The sequence below is a fragment of the Sus scrofa genome, chromosome 4 (genome assembly GCF_054392235.1).
Source record: "Sus scrofa isolate SSC_HxYL_T2T_F1_AM1 chromosome 4, Sscrofa_HxYL_maternal_Yorkshire_Landrace_v2.0, whole genome shotgun sequence".
NCBI classification, from domain to species: Eukaryota; Metazoa; Chordata; class Mammalia; order Artiodactyla; family Suidae; genus Sus; species Sus scrofa.
Window position 1 is genome coordinate 72314835 of NC_139386.1, and position 25445 is coordinate 72340279.

The 25445-nt window shown below is 39.2% G+C and overlaps 2 protein-coding genes across 3 annotated transcripts in view; both read right to left on the reverse strand.

Annotated features, from left to right (window-relative positions):
- Positions 1-1292, reverse strand: part of SGK3 (serum/glucocorticoid regulated kinase family member 3) — a 75336-nt gene extending 74044 nt beyond the window's left edge. Inside the window, exon 1 of the mRNA XM_085022273.1 lies at positions 1153-1292. The gene's annotated coding sequence lies outside the window, so the exon portion shown is untranslated. The remainder of the gene's footprint in view (positions 1-1152) is intronic.
- LOC146403857 (uncharacterized) overlaps positions 1-25445 on the reverse strand; it is a 76319-nt gene that overhangs the window by 17799 nt on the left and 33075 nt on the right. The window lies entirely within an intron of this gene.

The window sequence follows — 25445 nt, forward strand, 5'->3', positions numbered from 1 at the left end:
CAGCTGGTCTGATTTTTCATATTCCTTTCAATTCTGAGGGTCTGTGTGGCAAGTTATGGTTCCTATGATGTTTAGTTTATTTACCTATTTTGGGTACTCTGGTTTTCCTCCTTTTGCAATAATGTTACAAATAAGCACCCACCCAAAACAGCACAATTCATAAGTTCTGTATAAAGTGAACTTTTAAACCTACCAGAGCTTGGTGCTTAAAATGAGGCTACACTCATTGGAAAAATGCTACCTTTCTTCATCCCTCTTTTAACCTTCAAAACTGAGATTTATGTATCATTTGAGAGTGGCTTTGATTTGGAACAAGGTAGATGATCACAACTCTAGTAAGAAGAAAAGTAATGAGATCTTTTCCAGAAGGACTTGGTCTTTGAAAACTGTTCTAGAGGAATCTCCCCAGCAACAGCTCTACAAAAAGGTTTTCCTTTCTGCAACTTTGAAGATTAATGCCCATCTAATTGCATAAACAAGAAAACAGCCAAAGTTATTATGGACTTACGTGCTAGGCACTAAGTAGTAACTCATGTAATCATCATTAAAATCCTCTAAAGCTGCATCTAATAGTATCCCCATTTTACATATGCAGAAACAAAGGCAAAAAGAAGTTTAGCATATTGCCCAAGTTTTCACAATTCATAAGTAGATGCAAACACGCACTCTAGCTTCAAAGTCTGCTCACTTAATCTCCACAATTCACTGCTTGTGTACACCCTGGTGTCCTTATTTAAATAACAGTCCCATTACAAGTCCCCCTGCAAACCGAATAACACGAAGTCAAAATAAAGCTACACCGTAAATTCACTACCGAGTCTCTCCTCTAGTCCTGCACGACGAACTAGAAATGATTTTAAAGACTATAAAATCTCTGCAGCACCTGAGGTCTCCCGAGATTTGGGGAGGGGGTATATGGAGCTACGCAAATATCCTGTGTCCCAGAGCTAAAGCCATGAACAAACGATGCAAATCCGCTGTCCCCCTCCCTCCGGGGAGTCACACCACCGGGCCGCCGGCCAGAGCCCTGCGCGCCTATTCCGCGCGGAAGTGGTACCCGCACCCGTCCCAACAAACCACACCTGCCCTGGGCGCGCCCGCGGGGTCCCCTCCAGCTGCCCACGCACCACCGGGACCCCTGCCCACACTCACCTTCCGGGACCCACGCCCCACGCGCACCGAGCGGGAAGCGCCCCACAGATGCACCACACTCGACTAAGCTCCACGCCGCGGCTCCAGCCCCGAGCGGCGCCCGTCGCGCCCCGCGCCGCTGCCTGCCGGACCTCCGGGCCCCGCCCCGCAGCAGGCCCCGCCCCCACCAATCAACAGCGCCGTCGGGGCCGCTGGCCCCTCCCCAAACGAGGGGGCAGGGCTTTTGCTAACTCAGCTCCGCCCCCGGCACGCTCCGGGGGGCGGGCCATCAAAGAAGAGCTGTAGGTCAGAGGGCTTGGTTGGGCAGGACGTGGTATGACCCTGAGCTAGGAAGGGTGGAATTCCACTGGTGGGATAGGGTGAAAGGAGAGAGACAGCCGTGATGAGGAAGGAGGCTTGGAAAGGGGAAGAGAAGGCACGCTTCCCCAGGTTCCAGCTAAGGTGTAGGGCTGGGTGAGACATCTTTAAGAGTTCACCTATTCAAGACATTGGCTAATCTCATTCTTTTCGGGCAGAGTAGGAGTCACACACGAATTCTGGGTTCCATGCGTGAAAAGACATGGGGAATGGGGTTTAGGGGGATAAAGAAAGGAAGCAGCTCCTGACTGATCTCCAACATAAAACCTCGTTCTTTTAAAAACTGTGGGAAGGATTCCAGTAAGAATCCTCCCTCTAGACTTACATGTTAATAATTCCTTTTTCCTTCAAACAGCTTTCAAGAGTTTAGCATTAACGCCCACAGTGCACTACTACAAGGTTTGTGATGCTATGTATATAGATAATGCCCCCCCTCCCCCCAAAAAAATCAGGCTACTGGAAAGAAATTATTTTAACTATTAATCTTTGATTTGGGAAGGTGAAAAACGATTTGAGGAATCAAGTCAATAACTAATGAATTATGGTAGGGAAACACAAGACTCACTTCACCAACAAATAGAATTGATACACAGTAACCTTTGCTAGAAAAAATTCAGAAAATAGTGCCAAGAGTCCAGCCTAGCTGTGTGGCCAGAAGGGAAGTCACCTTATCTGAAGGCCTTTAATTTCCTTATCTGTAAAATAGAGAGATTAGGCCAGGTGACTTCATGATCTCTAAATGCCCTTCCTCACTCCATGTCATCTTGCCAGGCTCAACAATTAAAGGAGGAGGACCACAGGGAAAGCATTGTGCAGTCAGGAGCCACACAGAGAAACTGGGAAATTTTAGAAAAAGCCTCAGGTCTCTGGCATTTTTTCAAACTCTCCTTTCTGATTTGTAGTAATAATAACACTCTTGTTCTAGCTCAAAACTTTTCACTCTTCTTCCCTTTGAGTCCTCACATTTAGTCATTAGGTCCTTGGCTTTCTGAATTAAAGTCTCTTCAATGATCCTTCTCATTTTCACTGTCATCTCTGTGTAAAATACAAAGAACTCAGGATCTCGGATCTAACTCTCACCTACTTTTTCTAGCTAATCTCCAACTACTCTCTGTGTACACTTTAGTCTGACAGCTTCCTCACTGGACAGCGTCCACAACATACAGCCAACGTTCCCATCACTGAACACTTACAGTCACTGCTTCCCAGCTCAGAATACCTCTTCTCCATCATAGCTACCTGTTGGGACTATGATAACTCAGCTCAGGGATCTCTCTATGAAATAAAACTGCTATAATGCTTAGACTCTGTACTTCTCCACTGGCACTTAGCAAGACCACCTTGTTTTGTTTTCTCCCATTATTTATAATATTTATCTCCAAAACAAAACTGGCTGGACATCACCAGGCTCCAGCCAACACAGGAAGAAAAAGCTATCTATGTTCAATATCTCAAACAGCCCAAAAGAAATTATATATTCACCTACAATAAGGCTATTCAGGTTACCCAAAACAGTAAGATTCTGGGTGTTGGTTTTTTTTTTTCTGAAATTATATGACACTGAAGTGATACTAGCTACTTCATGCTAACCAAAGCGCTGATGGGCAGGTGTATGTGACTGAGTTAAAAAAATAGGAAAATAAATTATTATTAAATAAGACTTGTTTCAAAGACTAAATCTTTGAGATTCATGGAGGTATATTAAAAATAAAAAGTAGCCTATCCCACTGACCAAACAAGTGATATACCCACACTATGTGCTTAAAAATATATTCAACAGTCTATGGTTATTTCCAGTTTTCCTTAAGTACTCTCTCTCCCTTGCTGTAATTAAAATACACTGGTCGTTTGTTTTTCATGCAAATAAAATTGTAGGAGTTTCTCCTTCCAATTTCAAAAAAACTTTCAAGAATAAGACAAACAAGAATCACACAGCACTTCTTGGAGTCAGAGTAAGAAAAGTTTTTAGTGTTCCAGAAATAAACCCTGATTCACAGCAAACTGCCTATGTTAGGGGGCCCTATATACTATTAGGATCTTTAGAAAATAAATTTTCCTTAACTGCAGCCTTCGCCAAATGATATAAATAGAAGCAGAACTGAGTTTGCAGAATGACTACCAAGTAAGAGTAAAAACTGATTTGCAATCTATCAATGGCTCCTTGTGTTTTGAAAATATCACTGGCATGTTTAAGGGAGGCCCTAGGCTCTGAGGTCTGGCCCAAACAATCTATAAATCACTAGTCACAGCAAACCTTTCTAATAGTCTGGAGATTTAAGCAGTATTAAATAGGCAGACTAAACAACAGTCACACTTCATTTTACAGAGTGGCTATACCAGAAGCTATTGGTTATAGACTTTTGGAACTTTTCCTCTCCTAAAAGTGTGAGGTGACTATTAAGAGGGAGACCTGGGGGGAATGTCTGAATCCAGCCAGGATAGAATAACAAGGACCATATTTGCCCACCCACCTAAACCAACAACAAGAAGGAGCCAGACAAAATATATAAAACCACAGCTTTTAAGATATTGGATGTCAGGCAATGGAGGAGAGTGATCCCTCAGGGATGGGAAAGGAACAACGTTTACCCCAGCTTATTACCTTCAGAGAAAACACAGACCATGGCATAGGAAGGGAAATCATAAGAGAGCCCACAGATTCCCTGAGGTGAGGAGATGGAGCCATGAGCCCAGCGAGAACAAGATGGCCAGAGTTCACAGAACAAACAAGATAACAACACAGAGAATCCCAGAGATGTGCAAAGGGTCCTCCTGGAGACTTCAACAGAGCTGATCAGCACATGCATATGAGGAGACTACTCAAAGTTAAGGAAAGAGCAAATCATTGAAAGCATTAGGAGGAATGGTAGTGGGTGCTCACAGAGGGCCAGGAATAATGGCTGTTCACACCAGGCTGACTAGAAAACCTCCCAATTCAAATACTTGAAGGGTTTTGCCTTAATGTTGGATAGTAACTGGCCCCAAACTAAGTGCTGCTTGGGTGCTGCCAAAATATAAAAGATCCAAAATGATCAAACTATTTTAAAGTAATTTAATTGCATCTCAAGTTAAAATTCAAGCACATTTACAGGACTACAAAAATATTCAGCACTCAACAAGATAAAATTCACAATATCTGCCATCCAATCAAATACTACAAAGCATACCAAGAAGCAGGAAAAAACGATCCATAATGAGGAGAAAAATTAATCACTGAAACTAACCAACAACTGACAGAGATGTCAGAACTAGCAGACATGGGCATTAAAATAGTTATTATAATGGCAATATACTTAAAAAATTAAATGGAGGGAGCTCCCATCATGGTGCAATGGAAACGAATTCGACTAGGAACCATGAGGTTACGGGTTCGATCCCTGGCCTTGCTCAGCGGGTCAAGAATCTGGTGTTGCTGTGAGCTGTGGTGTAGGTCGCAGAGGCAGCTTGGATCCCATGTTGCTGTGGCTGTGGTGTAGGCTGGCAGCTACAGCTCCGATTAGACCCCTAGCCTGGGAACCGCCATGTGCTGTGGGAGCAGCCCTAAAAAGACAAAAAAAAAAAAAAAAAAAAAGTTAAATAGAGACAAGGAAGGTGTACAAATTTCTACATCTAACTTCTACAGGTGAAAACAATTTCTAAGGTGAAAAATACACTGGATAGGATTAACAGAAGAGTAGACACTGCAAAGGAAAGGATTCGTGAGCTTGAAGACACATAATAGAAACTTTCCAAAATTAACTACATAGTAAAAAATAAAAGAGATCAATGAGCCATGGGATTAAGTCCAAGCAGCCTAATATTGTAATTAGAGTGCCTGAAAGAGAGAGTAGAGGTGGGATTGGGGAAGGAGATCAGAAAAGACATGTGAAGAAATATGACTGTTCTTTTTCAAAATTTGATGAAAATTATAAACCCACAGATCTAACAGCCTCAATTAACCCAACCATGAAGAAAACTATATGGAGAAATTGCATAATGAAATTACTAAAAACTAGTGAGTAATAAAGCAAACATATTAATAGCAGCCAGAGGGAAAAAAAAGACTATGCGAAGAAGAACAAAGGTAAAGATGACAGCATACTGCTTATAAGAAATAGTTCAAGGAAAAGATAGAGGAGCAGCGTCTTTGAAATAGTAAACCAAAAACTGTAAGCCTAGAATTCTATACCTAGCAAAAATATCTTTCAAAACTGAAGGAAATACAAAGGTTTTTCGGATATATAAAAAAAAGCTAAAGAATTCATAACCAGCAGACCCACACTACAAGAAATGTTAAAGGAAGTCCATCAGGCAGAAGGAAAATGATTCCAGATTTCTGGAAATATAGCTGTGTGCTAGGAATGAAGAACACTAGGAATATAGGTTTTCCCCATATCTAAAAGTACAGCCTTCCTATGAAATCTTTCATTAGATAAAAAAGTGTAATATGAATTCAAAACAGTATTTAAAAAGAAGAACATTGAAAGACAAAATACCTTATATTATAAACACTTAATAAAGCTATAGTCATCAAGACAATGTGATCATTAGAACAAACACAGACAGATAATTAGAACAGAATAAAAAGTGAAATAGAGCTTTGTGACCTTAAAATGAGAAATTGCCCAAAGTATCACAACCACTCAACAACAGGAAGAAGACTTAAATCCAGGTCTTCAGTGTTCCCATTGTGGCTCAGTGGTTAACGAATCTGATGAGCAACGATAAGGATGCAGGTTCAATCTCTGGCCTATCTCAGAGGGTTAAGGATCTGGCATCACTATGAGCTGTGTGTAGGTCACAGACACAGCTCAGATCCTGCATTACTGTGGCTGTGGCATAGGCCAGCTGCTACAGCTCTGATTGGACCCCCAGCCTGGGAACCTCCATATACTGCGAAAAAGAATGCCCTAGGAGTTCCCGTCGTGGCGCAGTGGTTAACAAATCTGACTAGGAACCATGAGGTTGCGGCTTCGATCCCTGGCCTTGCTCAGTGGGTTAAAGATCCAGCGTTGCCATAAGCTGTGGTGTAAGTTGCAGACGTGGCTCAGATCCCGCGTTGCTGTGGCTCTGGCATAGTCTGGTGGCTATGGCTCCGATTAGACCCCTAGCCTGGGAATCTCCGCATGCCGCGGAAGTGGCCCTAGAAAAGGCAAAAAAGACAAAAAAAAAAAAAAAAAAAAAAAATCCATGTCTTTAAGTCCAGAGTTCTTTTCACTGGCCTTCTCTTTCTCTCCCTCTCTTTGGCCACGCCTACAGCAAATGGAAATTCCCAGGCCAAGGACTGAACCCAAGCCACAGCAGTGACCCAAGCTGCTGCAGTGACAGTGATGGACCCTTAACCCACTGTGCCAAAAGGGAACTCTATAACTGGCTTTCTTATCCAGGCTCACATTTTCTATTTTCATCTCCATACAGTTGGCCACAATATATTTACCTGAAGCATGGCCAACTCTAGTTCCAAATTTCCAACTACCTGCTAAATATCTTCCCCTAAAAATGAATAAATTCATGGTTGTTCCATCAAGCATGTTCTATATATAGCGCCTTCTCTTACCCAGTCACACAAGTTCAAATGTCAGAGTCTCTGAGCTCTCCCCTAGATCTTCCCTCTTTCCCATTTAGGTTCTTAGAACCTTTGATAATTGTTTTCTCTAGGCCAGAATACTTTCCTTCTTCCATTCCTCACAGGGTTAACTCCTTATCATTCAGGTCTTATTTAAACAGCTGCCCCTCAGAAAGGCCTTTTCTATCTAAGGTAGTATTTCTATTACTCTATCATAGTAGCTTGTTCATTTTCTTCACAGCACTGATCATAGTCTGCCCTTTATTTCACTGTTCACTGTTTCCCTGTTCCTGCCACAGAAGAGTGCAAGGTCTGTGAAAGCAAGATACATATATACACCTTGTTTATTACAGCATCCCTAGTGCCTAGGGCATGTAATAATGGGATCTAAATCATTAACTGAATGAAGAGATTTCTTTCAAGTCTGACTCCGCAGTCTCTGGCATTTGTCCTGTCCTCACTCCCAAAATTCAAATCCAAGCCTTCTTGTTGAGCTAACTTTTCTAATCATCTCCCAGTCTCCTCTCTTTTCCTTTTCTGATCCATTTTATAAAATGCTAAGGACAATTCTAGTCATGTCACTTTCTGTTTAATAATCTACAATACTTTTAATGTAATCTCTATTAAAATTCCAACAGCCTTGTTTTGCAGAAATGGAAAAACCAATCCTCAAATTCATATAGTATTGCAGGGTGCCCTAGAAAGCCCAAACGATAGAATAAGAACAAGGTCTCACACTTTCTGATTTCACAATTTGTCACAAATTTTGAAAAGCTGTAATAATCAAAACAGTGTGGTACTAGCATAAGCTTGATCTATAGACCACTGGGATAGAACTGAATCAATAAACAAACCCATACATTTACGGCCCACTAATTTTCAACAAGGGTGCCAAGATCATTCAGTGGGAAAACGACAGTCTCTTCAAGTGGCACTTGACCTACTATGTATTCACATGCAAAAGAATGAAACTCCTACTTCACACCACATATAAAAATTAACTGAAGATGGGTCAATGACCTAAAAGAGTCAAAACTATAAAACTCTTAGATGGAAATACAGGAATGGATCTTCACAACCAGGGATTTGGCAATGGATTCTTAGATATGACACCAAAAACATGAGCAAGAAAAGAAAAAATAGGAGTTCCCATTGTGGTGGAGCAGAAACAAATCCGACTAGGATCCATGAGGTTGTGGCTTTTATCCCTGGCTTTGCTCAGTGGGTTAAGGGTCTGGCATTGCTGTAAGCTGAGATGTAGGTTGCAGACGTGGTCAGATCTGGCATTGCTGTGGCTGTGGTGTAGGCTAGCAGCTGTAGCTCTGATTGGACCCCTACCCTGGGAACTTCCATATGTCTCAGGTACAGCCCTTAAAAAGCCAAAAAAAAAAAAAAAAAAGAAAAGAAAGAAAGAAAAAAAGAAAAGAAAAAATAGATGAACTGGACTTCACCAAAATTACTAACTTTTGTGAATCAAAGGTCATTATCAGGAAATTAAAATGACAACACACATATGTAGAGAGAATACAACTACAAATCATATATCTGATAAGAGAAGTATCCAGAGTAAAGAACTTGTACAACTCAACAAAAGATAAATAACACAATTAAAAAGTGGGCAATGGACCTGAACAGACATTTCTCCAAAGAAGATATATAAATGGCCAACAAGGACATGAAAAGATGGTCAACATCATTAGTTATCAGGGAAATGCAAATCAAAACCACAAAAAGATACCACTTTACATGTACGAGGATGGCCAAGAATCAAAAATGCAGAAAATAAGTGTTGGTGAGGATGTGGAGAAATCAGAGCCCTCGTACATTGCTGGTAGGAATGTAAAATGCTGTGGCTGCTATGGAAAAGTTTGGCAGTTCCTCAAAAAGTTAAACACAGAATTATCATATGATCCAGCAATGCCACATCTCTATATACATCCCAAAGAACTGAAAGTAGGTACCTAAATAAATATTTACACATGTATGTTAATAGCAGCACTATTAACAACAGCCAAAAGATGGAAACAACCAAATGTTCCTTGATACAGACAAAAAAATTGTGGAACGTATACCCAATGGAATATTATTCAGTCATAAAAGGAATTAAGTGCTGATGCATGCTATAATGTGGATGAACCTCTAAAACATTATGCTAAGAAGTTAGACATAAAGAGTTCCCACTGTAGTGTAGTGGGTTAATGATCCCGCTTGTCTCTGTGGCATTGCCAGTTTGATCCCTGGTCTGGTACAGTGGGTTAACAGTATGGTATTGCTGCAGTTGTGGCTCGGATTCAGTCCCTGGCCCAGGAACTTCCATATACCACAGGTGAAGCTGATAAAGGGGAAGAAAAAGGAAAAGCTAGACGTGAGAGTTTATACCCTGAATGAATCCACTTACATGAAATATTCAGAACAGGCAGATCCAAAGAAATAGAGAGCAGACTGGAAGTTCCCAGGGGCCAAAGGGATGAGGGAATGAGAAATAACTTTAATGGATATGGGGTATATGAGGTTTAATTTGGGGCTCACAATAATGTTTGAAACTAGAGAGAAGTAGTTGCACAACATTGTAAATATGCTAAATATCACTGAATTGTACACTTTAGTTAATTTTACATTATGAATTTCATCTTAGTTTTTTAAAAACACCATTTCAAATCCCATTGATGACTGAATAAGATCTTATCAGAATAGCCTCCTAGATCCTCTATATTCTGACAATCATATAACCTTACCTCCCCTTCATGCACCCCGTGCTCCAAGCAAAACCAACTCCTTCCTCTCTCTACATGCAACAGAGACCTCATTTCTCTACATATATAAGTCCTACTGATCGTCCAAGGCACTATTCAAATACAAGCTCCTACAAGAATTTTTTTCCCATTCTTTTAATGAGGATACTCCCTTTCCTGAAAGCTTCTATGAACACTTTACCTGCATCTCTTGTTTTCTACCTCTGGTTATTTATTTATATGTCCTCTATTAGCCAGTAATTGTCAGCAAGATCCACATGTGAGTCATCCTATTATTCCGAGGATCCTTAGGATACTCTTACACAGAACACTTAAATGGTTATTAAAGATTAATAGAAAATGAATTTATGCAAATAAATCTTCTTGCCTTTCACTATAAGACTAGAGATATGTTTTTCTGGGAATATATTTTTTTTTCATTTATATTGATTTTTATGTTTTCCATTATAGCTGGTTTATAGTGTTCTGTCAGTTTTATACTGTACAGCAAGGTGACCCAGTCATACAGACATGTATACATTCTTTTTTCTCACATTATCATGCTTCATCATAATTTCTGGGAATATATTTGACTCTAGATGTCTAAAAGTGAAAATAAGGAGTTCCCATTGTGGCACAGTGGTTAACGAATCTGACTAGGAACCATGAGGTTGGGGGTTCGATCCCTGCCCTCAGTGGGTTAACGATCTGGCGTTGCCGTGAGCTGTGGTGTAGGTTGCAGATGCGGCTCGGATCCTGCGTTGCTGTGGCTCTGGCGAAGGCCGGCAGCTACAGCTCTGATTCGACCCCTAGCCTGGGAACCTCCATATGCCCCAAGAGCGGCCCAAGAAATGGCAAAAAATAAATAAATAAATAAAAAATAAAAGTGAAAATCACACAGGGTAATATTACAATTTCCTGATGAAACTGTTATAAAAATATTTCTCTGAACACTAATATAAAATAACTAGAATTATTTGTGTCCTTGACAATAATTCCTAATGTTCTTAACAGTATAAGTCACAATAATAATAATAGCTAACAGTGCTATAGCACTTATGTGCCACACTCTCTGAGCACTTTATAGATTGAGCCTCACAGTAAGCCTATCTATGAGCTATGTAAAATTACCACCCCCATCTTACAGGGGAAGAAACACTTGCAAAGTCAAATAACATTGTCAAACATCACTTAACTGGTAACTAGCAGGACTGGGATTAGAACCCAGGTACTTTGGTTCCAGAGCCCATGCTCTTTACCACTGTGCACTTGCCATCTCCCTATAATAAGAGTTTTACTGTACATAATAAAATGGCTTTGAAAGGTCAATGAGTTTCCAAGAAAACATTTCCTAATATTCCAGAGCAAACTAATGTGAAACTTACACTGTTTTCTCAAACTTTGTGTCTGAAAGTTTGAGATGGCTGATAACTTTTAGAAATAAACTTGATCTCATTGTACTGAAATTATATTGACTAAGAAAGTTGACGCAGGAACACAATGTAACATGCAAAGATATAATAAGGCATGAACTATAATAAAGGAACACAATACAAGTATAAGTACAGCAGTGGCACTGTAAGATAGTGAAATATAAAGGAGCCTAAATATTTCATAAGAAAGACTTCTGATAATGTAATTTTTAACCGAGATTTTCTATATCTCAAATTCCAATATAATTCTTATGTAAAAGAGTGATTATATATCTTTTTGCTTAAATGCATGTTGGTTTACATAGATATTAATGGTATAGTGAAGGGACCTAACTCTATAAAAGAGAATTAGTAACCTAAATGACGAAATTACATGCAAGCCTCAAATAGCAGTAGACCAAAGAAAATTTGATAAACAACAATTAGAGGTTGTTCATCTTAGAGAAGAAATGCAATCTTTAAGTTTGACGTCCAATTAAATTCCTTCTCAGCTCTCTAAGTTCTTTTCTATTAATCTTATATGCAGAAAATCACCTTATTAATGATGTACTGAGTAATTTTATTTGACACTGGAATTTGGAATTGGCTTTTGGATTTAAATTTGCCTAAAATAATTTATATGATATGGTCAGTAACTTTTAATCTATGATTAATAACCCATATTCCTTTTAAAATGCTGCCTAATTCAGATTCTATTAATAGACACAAAGATGACAAGGACATTTATGCACTCTTTTGTATGCTAAGGAGGGACATTATTTTCCACCTTATTTTCAAGATTCAATAGACTGTGTCATAAAGAAATAAAGCTTTTTTGTTCTTATCCAGTTGAGGTCCCAGATCTCAGCACTAACAGCTTCATTCATATGAATTTACTTTCTAAGATTTCATTCTAGGTTCACCTTTTACCTAATTAAAACCCTTGCAAGCTCTCTTCCTTTGTAACTTTTCTCTATGCACACCAAATCTGCATCACAATAGCATGTCTTTTAACACAGAATAACAGAAACATAAAAAGGTTATGCAATATCCCAAGTCATTTACAGAGAATGAAGATCTGACAGCATCATTTATAAATTACTAATTATTGATTTAGCTACTATCTCCATTAATTGAAGACTAACATTTTATTTGGTAGATATAATAAAAGTTGAATTTAATTCAGTAAGTACTAATTACCTAATGTGCAAACTGCTCTCCACTGAGCCCTATGTAAAGTACATTAAGTGTATAAAAATTTTAAAACTTTCAATCCCACCCTCTGTTGTTGACAGAACAAGAAACAAATGTTATTAAGAATAAAAGTTATATACTCACCAGTGGAGTACTTAAGAAATGATGACCTTACTCCCTTGAAGGGAGGAGGGCATGCTGACATGTTCAAAGATAATGCTCTAAGTTTAAGAAATCAAGAAAGAAATATACATTTATTATTTAGAGATACAGAGGGAAATATAATAGGAAATTTAAAAAGAAAATTAAAAATGGCTCCTCAAAATTAAACAAAAAGGCCTAAATGATCTAATTAGGGATTATTTCAAATGACTTCAAGACAAAGTATTCCTAGTGGGATAAACTCTAAGGCCAAAAGGAATTGTTAAAAACAAAACCTTAAACTCTATTCAAGTAATCATATTGCTGGTGGGATAAATAAAATGAGTAATTATCTTCTTACTTTTAAGAACCAAGAATTTTGATATGGGAAAAAAGAGGTATAAAAAGACCTACAGTACTGAAGTTCAGTTGGAAGTAACGTTATATTTTGTATTTTACCCATAAAATATATGTATATATGTATTTCCTAGCCCTGGCACAGAAAAGGCCTAAAATCAATGATCATTCCAGTGAAATGAGCACTGCCTGCACCTGGATAGTGCTCCCTAAACATTTCCCACTAAAAATGAGTTAGGGTTCCTCATAGAACTGGCTGATGTGGAGTTGGAACAGGATATGTACAAGATGAGCCTAGAAGGTCTTAACTTCCTTATTCTCTGGTATGACATCAACGATTACTAAAGTCACATCAAAGGCCTTAGAGATCAACTCAAAGAGTTAAGCAAACATGGGTTAACAAGCATAAAAAAAAAAAGAATAATGGCTATGATGAACTAAAACACATTGAATGTTAAATCCGGGAGTTTATGGAATTCTGTAGTGGCTCAACAGGTTAAAGATCAGGCATTGTCAACTCTGGGACAACGTTAAATGCACCAACATCCATATTATACGGGTGACAGAAGGACAAGAGAGAGAGAAGGGGACAGAAAAAATATTCCAAGAGATAACAGTCGAAAACTTCCCTAACATGGGAAAGGAACCACTCACTCAAATCCAGGAAGCACAACGAGTACCGTATAAAATAAACCCAAGGAGGAATACACCGAGACACATATTAATCAAACTGACCAAAATTAAAGACAAAGAGAAAATCTTGAAAGCAGCTAGGGAAAAGAAACAAGTAACATACAAGGGAACCCCAATAAGGTTATCAGCAGATTTTTCAGCAGAAACTCTGCAGGCCAGAAGGGAGTGGCATGATATACTTAACATGATGAGAGGAAAAAAACCTCCAATCAAGATTACTCTACCCAGCAAGGCTCTCGTTCAGATTTGAAGGAGAAATCAAAACCTTCACAGATAAGCAAAAGTTGAGAGAATTCAGCAACACTAAACCAGCCTTACAACAAATACTAAAGGATCTTCTCTAGGCAGAAAAGACAAGACAGCAATAGGAAACAAAAATTCCGCAAATGACAATAAAGGTATATATACAGTAAAGATACAAAATCATCCATGCACAAATTATACCACCAAAATCCGAAATGATGAGAAGAGGTGGGTACAAATGCAGGACACTGGAGATGAACTTGCAATTAAGAGAACAATAACCTAAAACAATCTCATATACATATAGACTCATATCAAAACTTCAGAATAACTGCAAACCAAAAATACAATTAATAACACAAACAAGGAATCTCTGGAGAAGAAATACATCTCATAGTAAATAAGTGCATAATCCATAAAGAGGGTCATTTGACATCATTCTTGGAATGCTGAAGTCTCCTTAGATCTGATTCTGATTTCCTCTCCATCAAAGAATTTATGCCAATTATAATTAAATAATGCAACTGTACAATTAAATAATACAGTTCTACAATTGTATTATTAATAACCATTTCTCTCCATGGTACAATGTAAGGTCTATAATGTCTTGTTTATCACATCACCTAGAATGATGTAATGCCTATATTGAAGAATCAATATGATCTAACAAATTGTGAGGACATATTTATATAGTTACATTGTTTGTTTTGTTTGTTTGTTTGTTTTAGTTACACTGTTTTTTAACCAGTTTATGCATTTTATATTTTACTTATTTTCAGAGGGTATATTATTTTTGTTATTCTTACCAGTTAAGTTATTCTTTTTATTATGCTATATAAAATATTTAATGGTATATAAGGCTTTCTTTATAAATTTTAGTTGCATAATATAACAATTTAATATAATGCTAATTTTTAAAGAAAAATTGAAATGTAATAGATAATACTAAATAGTAAGGATGAAAGCCATAAAAAATGGGATAAAGTATAGAATAAATTTCCTATTTGTCTCAGCATATTTTCCATTCCACTTCTCTAGAGGGAGTCACTTAATCTGTTTCTTAGGATCCATGATATAATAATCTGTGTGAATGTAATTGTGTTTAAATGTATGTATTTTATTCTGTAAAAAATAAAAATAAAATTTCAGAATTGAAAAAAAAAAAAAAAAAAGATCAGGCACTATCACTTCTGTGGCTTCGGTTAGATCCCTGGCACATGAACTTCCCCATGCTGTGGACATGACCCCCCAAAAATCCACACGTTTACAAAGATACTGAAAAATACAAAACAAACCTTGTGGATAACTTCTGAGTGATGCTAAGGAACTAAATCCACCCCCTTTTTTTTTCGAAAACTGATAAAGGGTGAAAATCAAGCCTTTCCCATAAAACTGCACCTCAAGTTGATGAGGGGAAGTTTCTCTTTACAAAATTCCAGCTAATGTATAAGGAAGAACAGAATTAAAGTACCACCATTTTGCCACCCCTAATAAATTAATGCATCAAGTCAATGCTCATCAATAGCTGCTCACCTCATAAGAGGAGAACCAGTCAGATATTTTATGCTTCCTGATGGAAAAACACATCAGCATTTACAAAGAACTCTTGCCAAAAAATGTGAACCCAAGTCTCAAGTTTCTAGCTATAACTTTCAATTTATAGGCAATACAGGGATCAGAGGTACCTGTTAAATATTTCAGAGATGCAATCAACAAAATTTAGTGGGAGAGCCTATAAGACAAAGGACTTTGTTCATTCATTACATAAATTGTGAAAGAAAAAAAAAGGCAGGAAAAATAGACTGAAAAAGATACATCAACTACTAATTATAATGTTTGGATATTATTTGCACCATGATGTAACTCCAAACAAACTGAAAAAATTACAAGGCAATTGGAGAAATTTAAACATCTGATTAAGAAATCACTGGCTTTTTAAAATGTTTGATGCTATTATTCTGCTGTGTTTTTAAAAAGAGTTTATATTTTAGAAATAACACTGAAATATTTATGGATAAAATGACCTGATGTCTCAAATTTGCTTCCAAATCATGTCTATGGGGGGGAGGGGTAATTAGCTGAAATAAGATTTAGTCATAAGTAAATAACTGTTGAAACTGAGCCACGTGCTTATGGAAGCTAGTTATACTATTCAGACTACTTTTGTATATGTTTGAAATTTTCTATAATAAAAAGTGTTTTTTTTTCTTCAGTGTTTTCTTCAGAGGAATGGTGAGGTGGAAGAGACTTGCTTTATCATTATAAGCTTTCCTGTACTATTTGTTCTTCTAATTTTTAGATACATGCATATATTTCATTTCTAAGGCAAAAGTCCTATTAATGACATAAGAAATACCCATACATCAAAATTTTAACCAGTCTACAATGATTTAGTTCTAAACTGAATGTTATATGCCAAGAGTTTTCAAGTATATATAGTCTATGGACCCCCTGGAAGGATCTATGACCCTTTCAGGGGGTCTGTGGAGGGCAAATTATTTTCATAACACTCTGATGTATTTGCCTTTTTCACTGTGTTGACATTTTGCACTGATGGGGCAAAAGCAACAGTGGCTAGAACGGCTGGTTCCCCGGCATGAATCAAAGCATGCACACTGCTGAGCTAGTATGAACTGCATTCTCTACTGTCACTCACTTGCAATTTAAAGAGAAAAAAAGCCAGGTTCATCTAAGGATGTCCTTGGCAGTAGAGTAAAAAGTATTAATTTTATTAAATCTCGACCTTTGAGCACATTTCTCTGTGACAAAGTGGGAAGTACGCATAAAGCATTCTGCTGTACACCAAAGTCACCTAGTGACTGTTGGAGTTAAAGGCTAACCTAGCTGCTCTTACACGGAACACCATTTTTACTCATAAGGACAACTGAGAAATAACAATATTTGCCAAACTTGGGTAGCTGGCAGACATTTTCTTGGAAACGAACAGTGAGCCTGTCACATCAAGGAAAATAACTCAGTGTATTTGTTGGCAATGATAAAATTCACGCCTTCAAGTAAAACTTCAGAGTTTCAGAAAGTTTGTTTCTGCCACCATAAGCTTGACTGCTTCCCTCCACTGAAAGATTTTTCTTTTCTTTTTTTTTTGTTGTTGTTGTTGTTGTTGTTGTTGTTGCTATTTCTTGGGCCGCTCCCACAGCATATGGAGGTTCCCAGGCTAGGGGTTGAATTGGAGCTGTAGCCACCGGCCTACGCCAGAGCCACAGCAACGCGGGATCCGAGCCGCGTCTGCAACCTACACCACAGCTCATGGCAATGCCGGATTGTTAACCCACTGAGCAAGGGCAGGGACCGAACCCGCAACCTCATGGTTCCTAGTCGGATTCGTTAACCACTGCGCCACGACGGGAACTCCTGAAAGACTTTTCTGATGCACTCAGTTATATTAAAGAATACGATTTTTTAAAATATTGTTAAAATGAAATGTGGCAACACTTGGAAGATCCACACAAATCGGTGAATGAGTAGTTTCCAAATGACTAATGCGTAAAGTTACAAAACTACGAGTGTATCAAAGATCTATTCAAAATGTAAGAGGACTAGACTGGCTGGAAGGGTGGCTCCCCCAAAGAATAACAAGATCATCTGGATCATCCACGTGACCCCTAAACCCAATGACAAGTGTCTTTAAAAGAGACGAAGAAAAGACACACAGAAGCAGACAATCTCTAAAAGCTACCAGAGGTAAGGAATGGCTGTCTCCTGGAGTCTTTGAAGGGAGTGTAGCCCTGCTGACACCTTGATTTCAGACTTCTAGCCTCCAGAACTGTGAGAGAATAAATTTCTGTTGTTTTAAGCCATCCAGTTTGTGCTAATTTGTTACAGCTGCCCTAGGCAATTCATACAAGGACCACTGATTTAAATGTAACTGAGTACAAAAGTTGATTGATATGGATTCAGAGTCCACCCTGCATCTAATATTTAAGAAACTACCACTTGCCAAATCTTGATATAGTATCAAAGAAGACTCTCCACTATTTTCTGAGAAGGCTATTAAAATATCTCTGCTTTTTCTCACTACATATCTTTATGAGGCCTGATTTTTTAAAAAATATATACTTCAATCAAAATAACACATTGTAACGGTCTGAATGCAGAAGCAGGTAAAAGGATCCAACCATCTCCTATACTCTTTAGCCAGATACTAAAGACATGCAAAGTATGTAAAAGGGTGCTAGTCTAATTTTTTTTTGTAGTTTTGGGGATTTTTTTTTTTTTTTTTTTTTTGCTATTTTAGTGCCACACCCGTGGCATATGGAGGTTGCCAGCTCCAGTCAGAGCTACAGCTGCTGGCCACAGCCACAGCCACAGCAACACAGGATCCGAGCCATGTCTGCAACTACACCACAGCTCACAGCAACGCTGAATCCTTAACCCACTGAGCGAGGCCAGGGATGGAACCCTTGCCCTCATGGATGTTAGGTTCATTAACCACTGAGCCACGAAGGGAATTCCGAAATGTATTTCTTATAAAAAATGTTTTTATGTAATGGAAATATTTTTTAAATTTCTCAGTTAGAACTTCTTAAATAGTACATATTGATAACTCACATACATACTAACTGCTGGGGATTCTTAACAATGTTTAAGAGTATAAAGGGTTCTAGGACCTTCCTTTGAGAAGTGCTGATGTATACCATCAGCAAAAGATGACAAATTAGGGCCCTGAGTAGTCAGAGAGGTTATCAGGTACATAGGATTTCAGCTATTTTGAACGACATATTAGATTTTCAAGGGCAGGAAGAGGATGGCAGAGAAAGGTCCTTCCAGGCAAAACAACCCGGTGAGTACTCAGAAGGAAGTCTCCACACGGTATGGTCAGGGGAGAGTGGGCCACCAATAAATACAAAAATACATCATTTTACATAGCCAGATTATTACTATCTTTTTAAAACAGTAGGTGCATGACGCAATTTCAGAACTCTTCATTTATCTTTCAAATCCGTAATTTGATGTTTGATTTTATAAATGTGGGTAATGTGCTATTCTTCCCCTTACCCTTGTGCTCCAAGTAGATGGCATGAGTCCTCTTAAAGACGAAACTAGACAACTGCAATCCTGCCAAGTTCCTAGATTCACTCCACCTGAACCTTCACCCATCTACCTTTTGCCTGTTAGCTTAGGGACGCCATAACAGTACCTCAGGAGGGTGGCTTAAACCACAGAAATTTATTTTCTCACAATTCTGGAGGCTAGACATCCAAGATTAAGGTGTCTAAAGTGGAGTTCCCACTGTGGCTCAGCAGGTAAGGGACCTGACATTGTCTCGGTGAGGATGCAGCTTTGATCCCTGGCCTCACCCAGTGGGTTAAGAATCTGGCATTGCCACAGCTGTGGCACAGGTCACAGCTGCAGCTCGGATTCTACCCCTGGCCTGGGAATGTCCACATGCTGAAGGAAAAGGGGAGGGAAAGGGGAAGGAGGAGGGAGAGAAAGAAAGGAAGGAAGGAACGAAGGAAGGGAGGAAGAAAGAAAAGGTGTCTGTAGAGGCCTTTCTCCCTGACTTGGAGCTGGCCGTCTTCTCCCTGTGTCCTCACATGATCCTCCCTCTGTATGTGTCTGTGTCCTGATTTCCTCTTTTTAGAAGGACACCACTCATATTGGGTTAGGGCCAACCCTAATGACCTCATTTAGCCTTAATCACCTCTTTAAATAACGTATTCTCAAGTACAGTCACATCATTCTGAGATACTGGGGGGGTTAGGACCTCAACGTATGAAAGGGGGAGGAGCTACAATTCAGTCCACAAAACCTGGCTAGCTCCTACTCAGCCCTTGGGAATCAACCTGAATCATACCTCCTCAGAGAATTTGTCCTTGACCCTGGACTTAGGTTAGGGTCTTTGTTACACTTAAATAGCACCCAGTACTTATCCTACATATCATTTATCACACAAATGTAATTAAACACACAGTGTGACTGTTTTATGGCTGTCTCCCTATCAAGTCCTAAGCACTGTGGGGCAGGAGACTTGGTGTGCCTGACATCCTAGAATGACTCAATGAGTGTGTCAGGAAATGCTGTGAGTCACAACATGAAGAGATTCATCAGCGAACGCTCCAGGTCTGTAAGGCTGTCTGGGACGCATTCTGAGCACTGAAACAGCTGCTGTCCATAGTGTACCAGCAAATCAGTTATCTTGGTGATAAAGTCTCACTGACCTTTTTTTTTTTTTCTTTTCAGGGCTGCACCAGCAGCATATGGAGGTTCCCAGGCTAGGGGTCTAACCGGAGCTACAGCTGCTGGCCTACGCCACAGCCACAGCATCGCCACATCTGCGACCTACACCACAGCTCATGGCAATGCTGGACCCTAACCCACTGAGCAAGGCCAGGGATCGAACCCACAACCTCATGGTTCCTAGATGGACTCGTTTCTGCTGCACGACAACGGGAACTAAGTCTCACTGGCTTTTAATCCCACTGGGGCACCAGGTTAAGAGGGTAGAGACTTCACTCCGGCCCTGGCTCAGTCATTACCTAGCAATATAAAATGAGGTAGTGCTCCTTAACTTTGCTTTAATCTCTCATTCCTCATCTATGATGGCAAAAATTATCTAAAGTCAAAACCTGTCACAATTTAAACACAAAACCTCTAATCTTCGAATGTTCCAAAGATACAAACCAATGTGTTCCCATGCTACTGGGGGCCTTGTCTGTTCTGATTGTAAAGTCAACCCCAACCTTCAAGGGCCAATTCTGCTGACTGTCTGGGAGACCCACCTCCAGGCTTTAGGTGGTTTTAAGGGTCTTTAAAGTCTCTGGCCACTAGTAGTGGTCCTGCAACTTGGTTAGGAGTTAAGAAGTGATATCTATAACTTCTAAGGGAAAATGCATTTGAATTCAGAAAAATAAAATACAGGAGTTCCCTTGTGGTGCAGCAAGTTAGGATCCAGCATTGTCACTGCAGTGGCTCAGGCTGCTGCTGTGATGTGGGTTCAATCCCTTGGCCTAGAAACTTCCAATATACTGTGGGCACAGCCAAAAAAAAAAACAAGAACAAACCCAAAATCCCAATGAATGGCTACAGTATTTCTGGATAACGGAGAAGGTGGGATCATCTTCTTTCCTTTTATTTTATGGCGAAAGTTGGGAATGCATGTAATGTGGGAAAAAGAAAAGTCTCAGCAAGTTATAGTGTTAGGCTGTCCTCTCCTACACGTTGGCTAACCACATACCTTGACTACCGCTTTGACTCTGGACAGAATTCTACTTGGTTGCTGTCCCCTCCACCCGGGATAATAATACTGCAAAGGTGGTTTTAAGTGTCATAGGAAGTCACATGTGGAAATGTGTTAAATGCAAAGGTAAGGGGCTCCACAGAACCTACAGAATTCTGGCTTCTGCCTCTTAGGAACTGTGTAAACATGGGCAAGTGTTCATTTCTTTGTGCCTCAGTTTCTTCTTCTATAAAAAAGAGATAATAACAGTATCTATCCCCTGCAGTTGTTGTGATAATTAAATGTGATAATGTTTGTAAGAGACTTAGAGCTTGGAATAAAGGAAGCATTGAGTAAGCATTAGCTTTTTCTGTTAATGCTTTGTGATTCTAGAGCTTTTGCATGTTTGACGATCTCAGAAACCTGCGATTCCCCACTCTCCTCAAGCCCCCACCCACCTTCTTCTCTCTCCCTCGGCACTGCTCCGGTCTCACTGAAAACAGAAAAACCACCAGACTTTACCCCCTGGACATCCGGACACCCCCAAACCGCTGTGGTGGGAGCACCTGGGCTCCCTTCCGCAGGCCCTGCAGCCCCTTCCCCCTCTCGTCCCGGAAAAAGCTACTTGTGTTTCTCTAAAAATCAAATGCTGTGTGCTTTCCCTCCCTGAAATGTTCTGCCCTCTTCCCCCTCCCCATCTTCGTTGGGGTAATTTGTTGGATTCATTTCCCGTCTCCTTGACAACTTTCTCACCATCTTCTGCAAATTTGGGAGTATCCCCTTTTGTCTTCCCACAGCCCCTTAAATTTATATCCTAAAATATCACATTCTATTAACACTTCTCTCTTTCCACGTCTTTTGTTTGTTTGTTTTTTTGTTTCTTAGGGCCGTACCCCCAGCATATGGAAGTTCCCAGGCTAGAGGTCAAAAAGGAGCTGCAACTGTTGGCCTACACCACAGCCACAGGCAATGATGGATTGCCAACCCATTGAGCAAGGCCAGGGATCGAACCACATCCTCATGGATACCAGTCAGATTCATCTCCTCCGCGCCACAACAGGAACTCCCTTTTTTTTTTTTCTTTTTTTTCTTTTTAGGGATGCACCTGCAGCATGTGGAAGTTCCCCAGCTGGTGGTCAAATCAGAGCTACAGCTGCCAGCCTACATCACAACCACAGCAATGCCAAATCCAAGCCACATCTGCAACCTACACCTGCAGCTTGCAGCAACGCCAGATCCTTAATCCACTGAGCAAGGCCAGGGATCCAACCCGCATCCTCATGGATACCAGTGAGGTTCTTAACCTGCCGAGCTACAACAGTAACTCTGCAGGTCTATTTTTTAACAACCTCAGAACCTACCACAGAGCCTAGTCACATAGAGTGTGACCAATTGCTCCTGTTTTCCACGGGACTTGCCCCAGTTTTAACACTGTAAGTCCTGCCTCCTAGGAAACGCTGCAGCCCAGGGTGGTTGGTCACCCTGCTCCACATTCACCAAGTTTTACTGAATAAAGAGAGTCCATACTTGCTGTCTTCTCTTCCTCCTCCACTGTTCACTCTTCCACCTGGTGTCACCAGCTTCCACCCTCCACCTCCCCAATCTACTGTGGTGCATAGCACAGTACTCTCTTTATGACCAAATCTTCTGGACACGTTAGAGTCCCTCTTAGATTGACCTCTCAATAAATGGGATATTTAACAGTCAGATATTATTCATATGTGTACCTGTTTTTTCTTACAGTAAAGCAGGCCAGTATTAAAATATCCTCAATTATGGAGTTTCTATCATGGTGAAGCAGAAACTAACCCAACTAGGAACCATGAAGTTGTGGGTTCAATCCCTGGCCTCGCTCAGTGGGTTAAGGATCCAGCATTGCTGTGAGCTGTGGTGTAGGCTGGCGGCTTCAGCTCTGACTAGACCACTAGCCTGGGAACTGCCATATGCTTCAGGTGCAGCCCTAAAAAGACAAAAACAAAAACAAACAAACAAAATATCTTCATTTACAATATCTTCATTTACAATGGAACACTACATAGCCATAAAAAAAGAATGAAATAATGTCATTTGCAGCAACACGGACAAACCTAGAGATTATTATACTAAGTGAAGTAAATCAGACAAAGATAGGTATCATATGATATCACCTATATGTGGAATCTAAAATAGAATGCAAATGAACTTATTTAAAAAACAGAAATAGATTTATAGGTATAAAAAACAAACTTATGGTTACTAAAAGGAAAAGGGGGGAGATAAATTAGGATTTGGGGATTAGCTGATATAAATTACTATATATAAAATAGATAAACAACAAGGACCTATTGTATAACACAGGGAAATATATTCAGCATCTTGTAATAACCTATTATGAAAAAGAATATGAAAAGATTTATGTATATAACTAAATCACTCCTGTATACCAAAAAATAAAAGCAACACTATAAATCAACTATACTTCAATTAAAAATAATAATAAAATAAAAAATAAAATACCCACTTTTTTTGGCCTTGCCAGAAGCATGAAGAAGTTCCCAGGCTAGGGATCAAACTTGAGCCACAGCAGTGACAATGCTGAGTCTTTAACTGCTAGGCCACAAAGGAACTCCTAAAATATCCATATTTATTACATGTTTGAGTTTATGTAGATTCAATATACCATCCTATGTGCTGTTTACATAGTTCTAAATGTCATGCCATATTATGATTTCATATAAATAATCACTAACTGCAATCAGTGACTGCTAAATGTTTTCTGAACAAAAAGTTTCCGGAAGTCATGACTCATGGAATTAAAAAAAAAAATTTTTTTTGAAGCAATAAGAAAAGCACTTCTCCTTTTTCATGAAATTCAAACCAGAAAACAAGACGGTATTTCAGGAAGTTCATAATAAATGATTTTTCTTTTAAGCTCTGAAAATACATGTATTAAAATGACCTATAAAAATAAATAAGTAAACAATTACTTAATTAACAGTATTTGTTTTTAATCAAAGAACGAGTTTTTAAAACTATTTTAATAGTAAAGGCTTTCCCTCACCCCTTCTTAAGACTAAATATGAACCAACCCTTATCAAAGATTCCTAGGAATTGCCTGTGTGCATTTTCCTCTCTCCTAAAACTCCTAAATGTTCTCTGGGCCAGGGTACATCTTGTTTCTAAATGCATTTCTAGTACTGAGATAAGTAGGTAGCTGGCCCAGGTAAGGGCAAAAATAAATGTCTTAAGCAGGGTGGTAGGGAGGAAGGGAAGAAATCTAGAATGAAAGGAAATTTTAGATGTAAAACAAGGACTTCTCAGAAGACAGAGCATTCTACCTGAAATACACAAAATTTCATTGGTAAAACATTCCCAGATGTACACAAAGGAAAGCACTGGCAACAAACATTCACTGTTAAGTTGACAATTATGACAGCTATTACTGACTCATCTTTTCTTAAATTTGCATTATTTCCAATATTACAATGAAAAATTAATTCAGCATCATGTAGTCCATTTTACTTCCACTGGGAATCAAAACACAGTGAATGAACAAAAAATTCCCTTTGTGTCCAAAAATCAAATGTGAAGGCATTTTTTTAACTTTCCATATTCAGAGATTTACTTATACACACACCTCCCCCAAAAACTACTTTCAGGCAGTGACTGATATTCAGTCACTCAGTTGGTATATACCAAACAGTCATCCTGTTTGTCTATATTCAATAAGTTAGCCATTGTTATTAATACTGCATTTTGACTCCTGAAATTGTTTATATTTTTGCCTTATATCTATGTATCTGTATTTCCACTTATATGTAAACATATCTAAATAACCTGGAACTCCTCACTTCCTGACCTTTCTGACTAAGTCAATTATCTAAAGATAATTTCAAAAGCAAATAATTTGGAGTTCCCGTCGTGGCGCAGTGGTTAACGAATCCGACTAGGAACCATGAGGTTGCGGGTTCGATCCCTGGCCTTGCTCAGTGGGTTAACGATCCGGCGTTGCCGTGAGCTGTGGTGTAGGTTGCAGACGCGGCTCGGATCCTGCGTTGCTGTGGCTCTGGCGTAGGCCGGTGGCTACAGCTCCGATTCAACCCCTAGCCTGGGAACCTCCATATGCCGCGGGAGCGGCCCAAGAAATAGCAACAATAACAACAACAACAACAAAAAAAGACAAAAGACAAAAAAAAAAAAAAAAAAAAGCAAATAATTTTCCTAGAAAGATTGCTAAAATTGATGCAAAATTATACACCATGGATTTGAAACAAATTATCTCAATCTCAAATTCTCCTCAAATTCAAAGAAAAGCAAATTGCATTTTTTTTTCACACTGTACAGCAAGGGGGTCAGGTTATCCTTACATGTATACATTAGAATTACATTTTTCCCCCAAATTGCATTTTTCATGAAATTCAGAAATTAAGCAATCTGCCTACCAATTCCTCTGTGGCTCATGT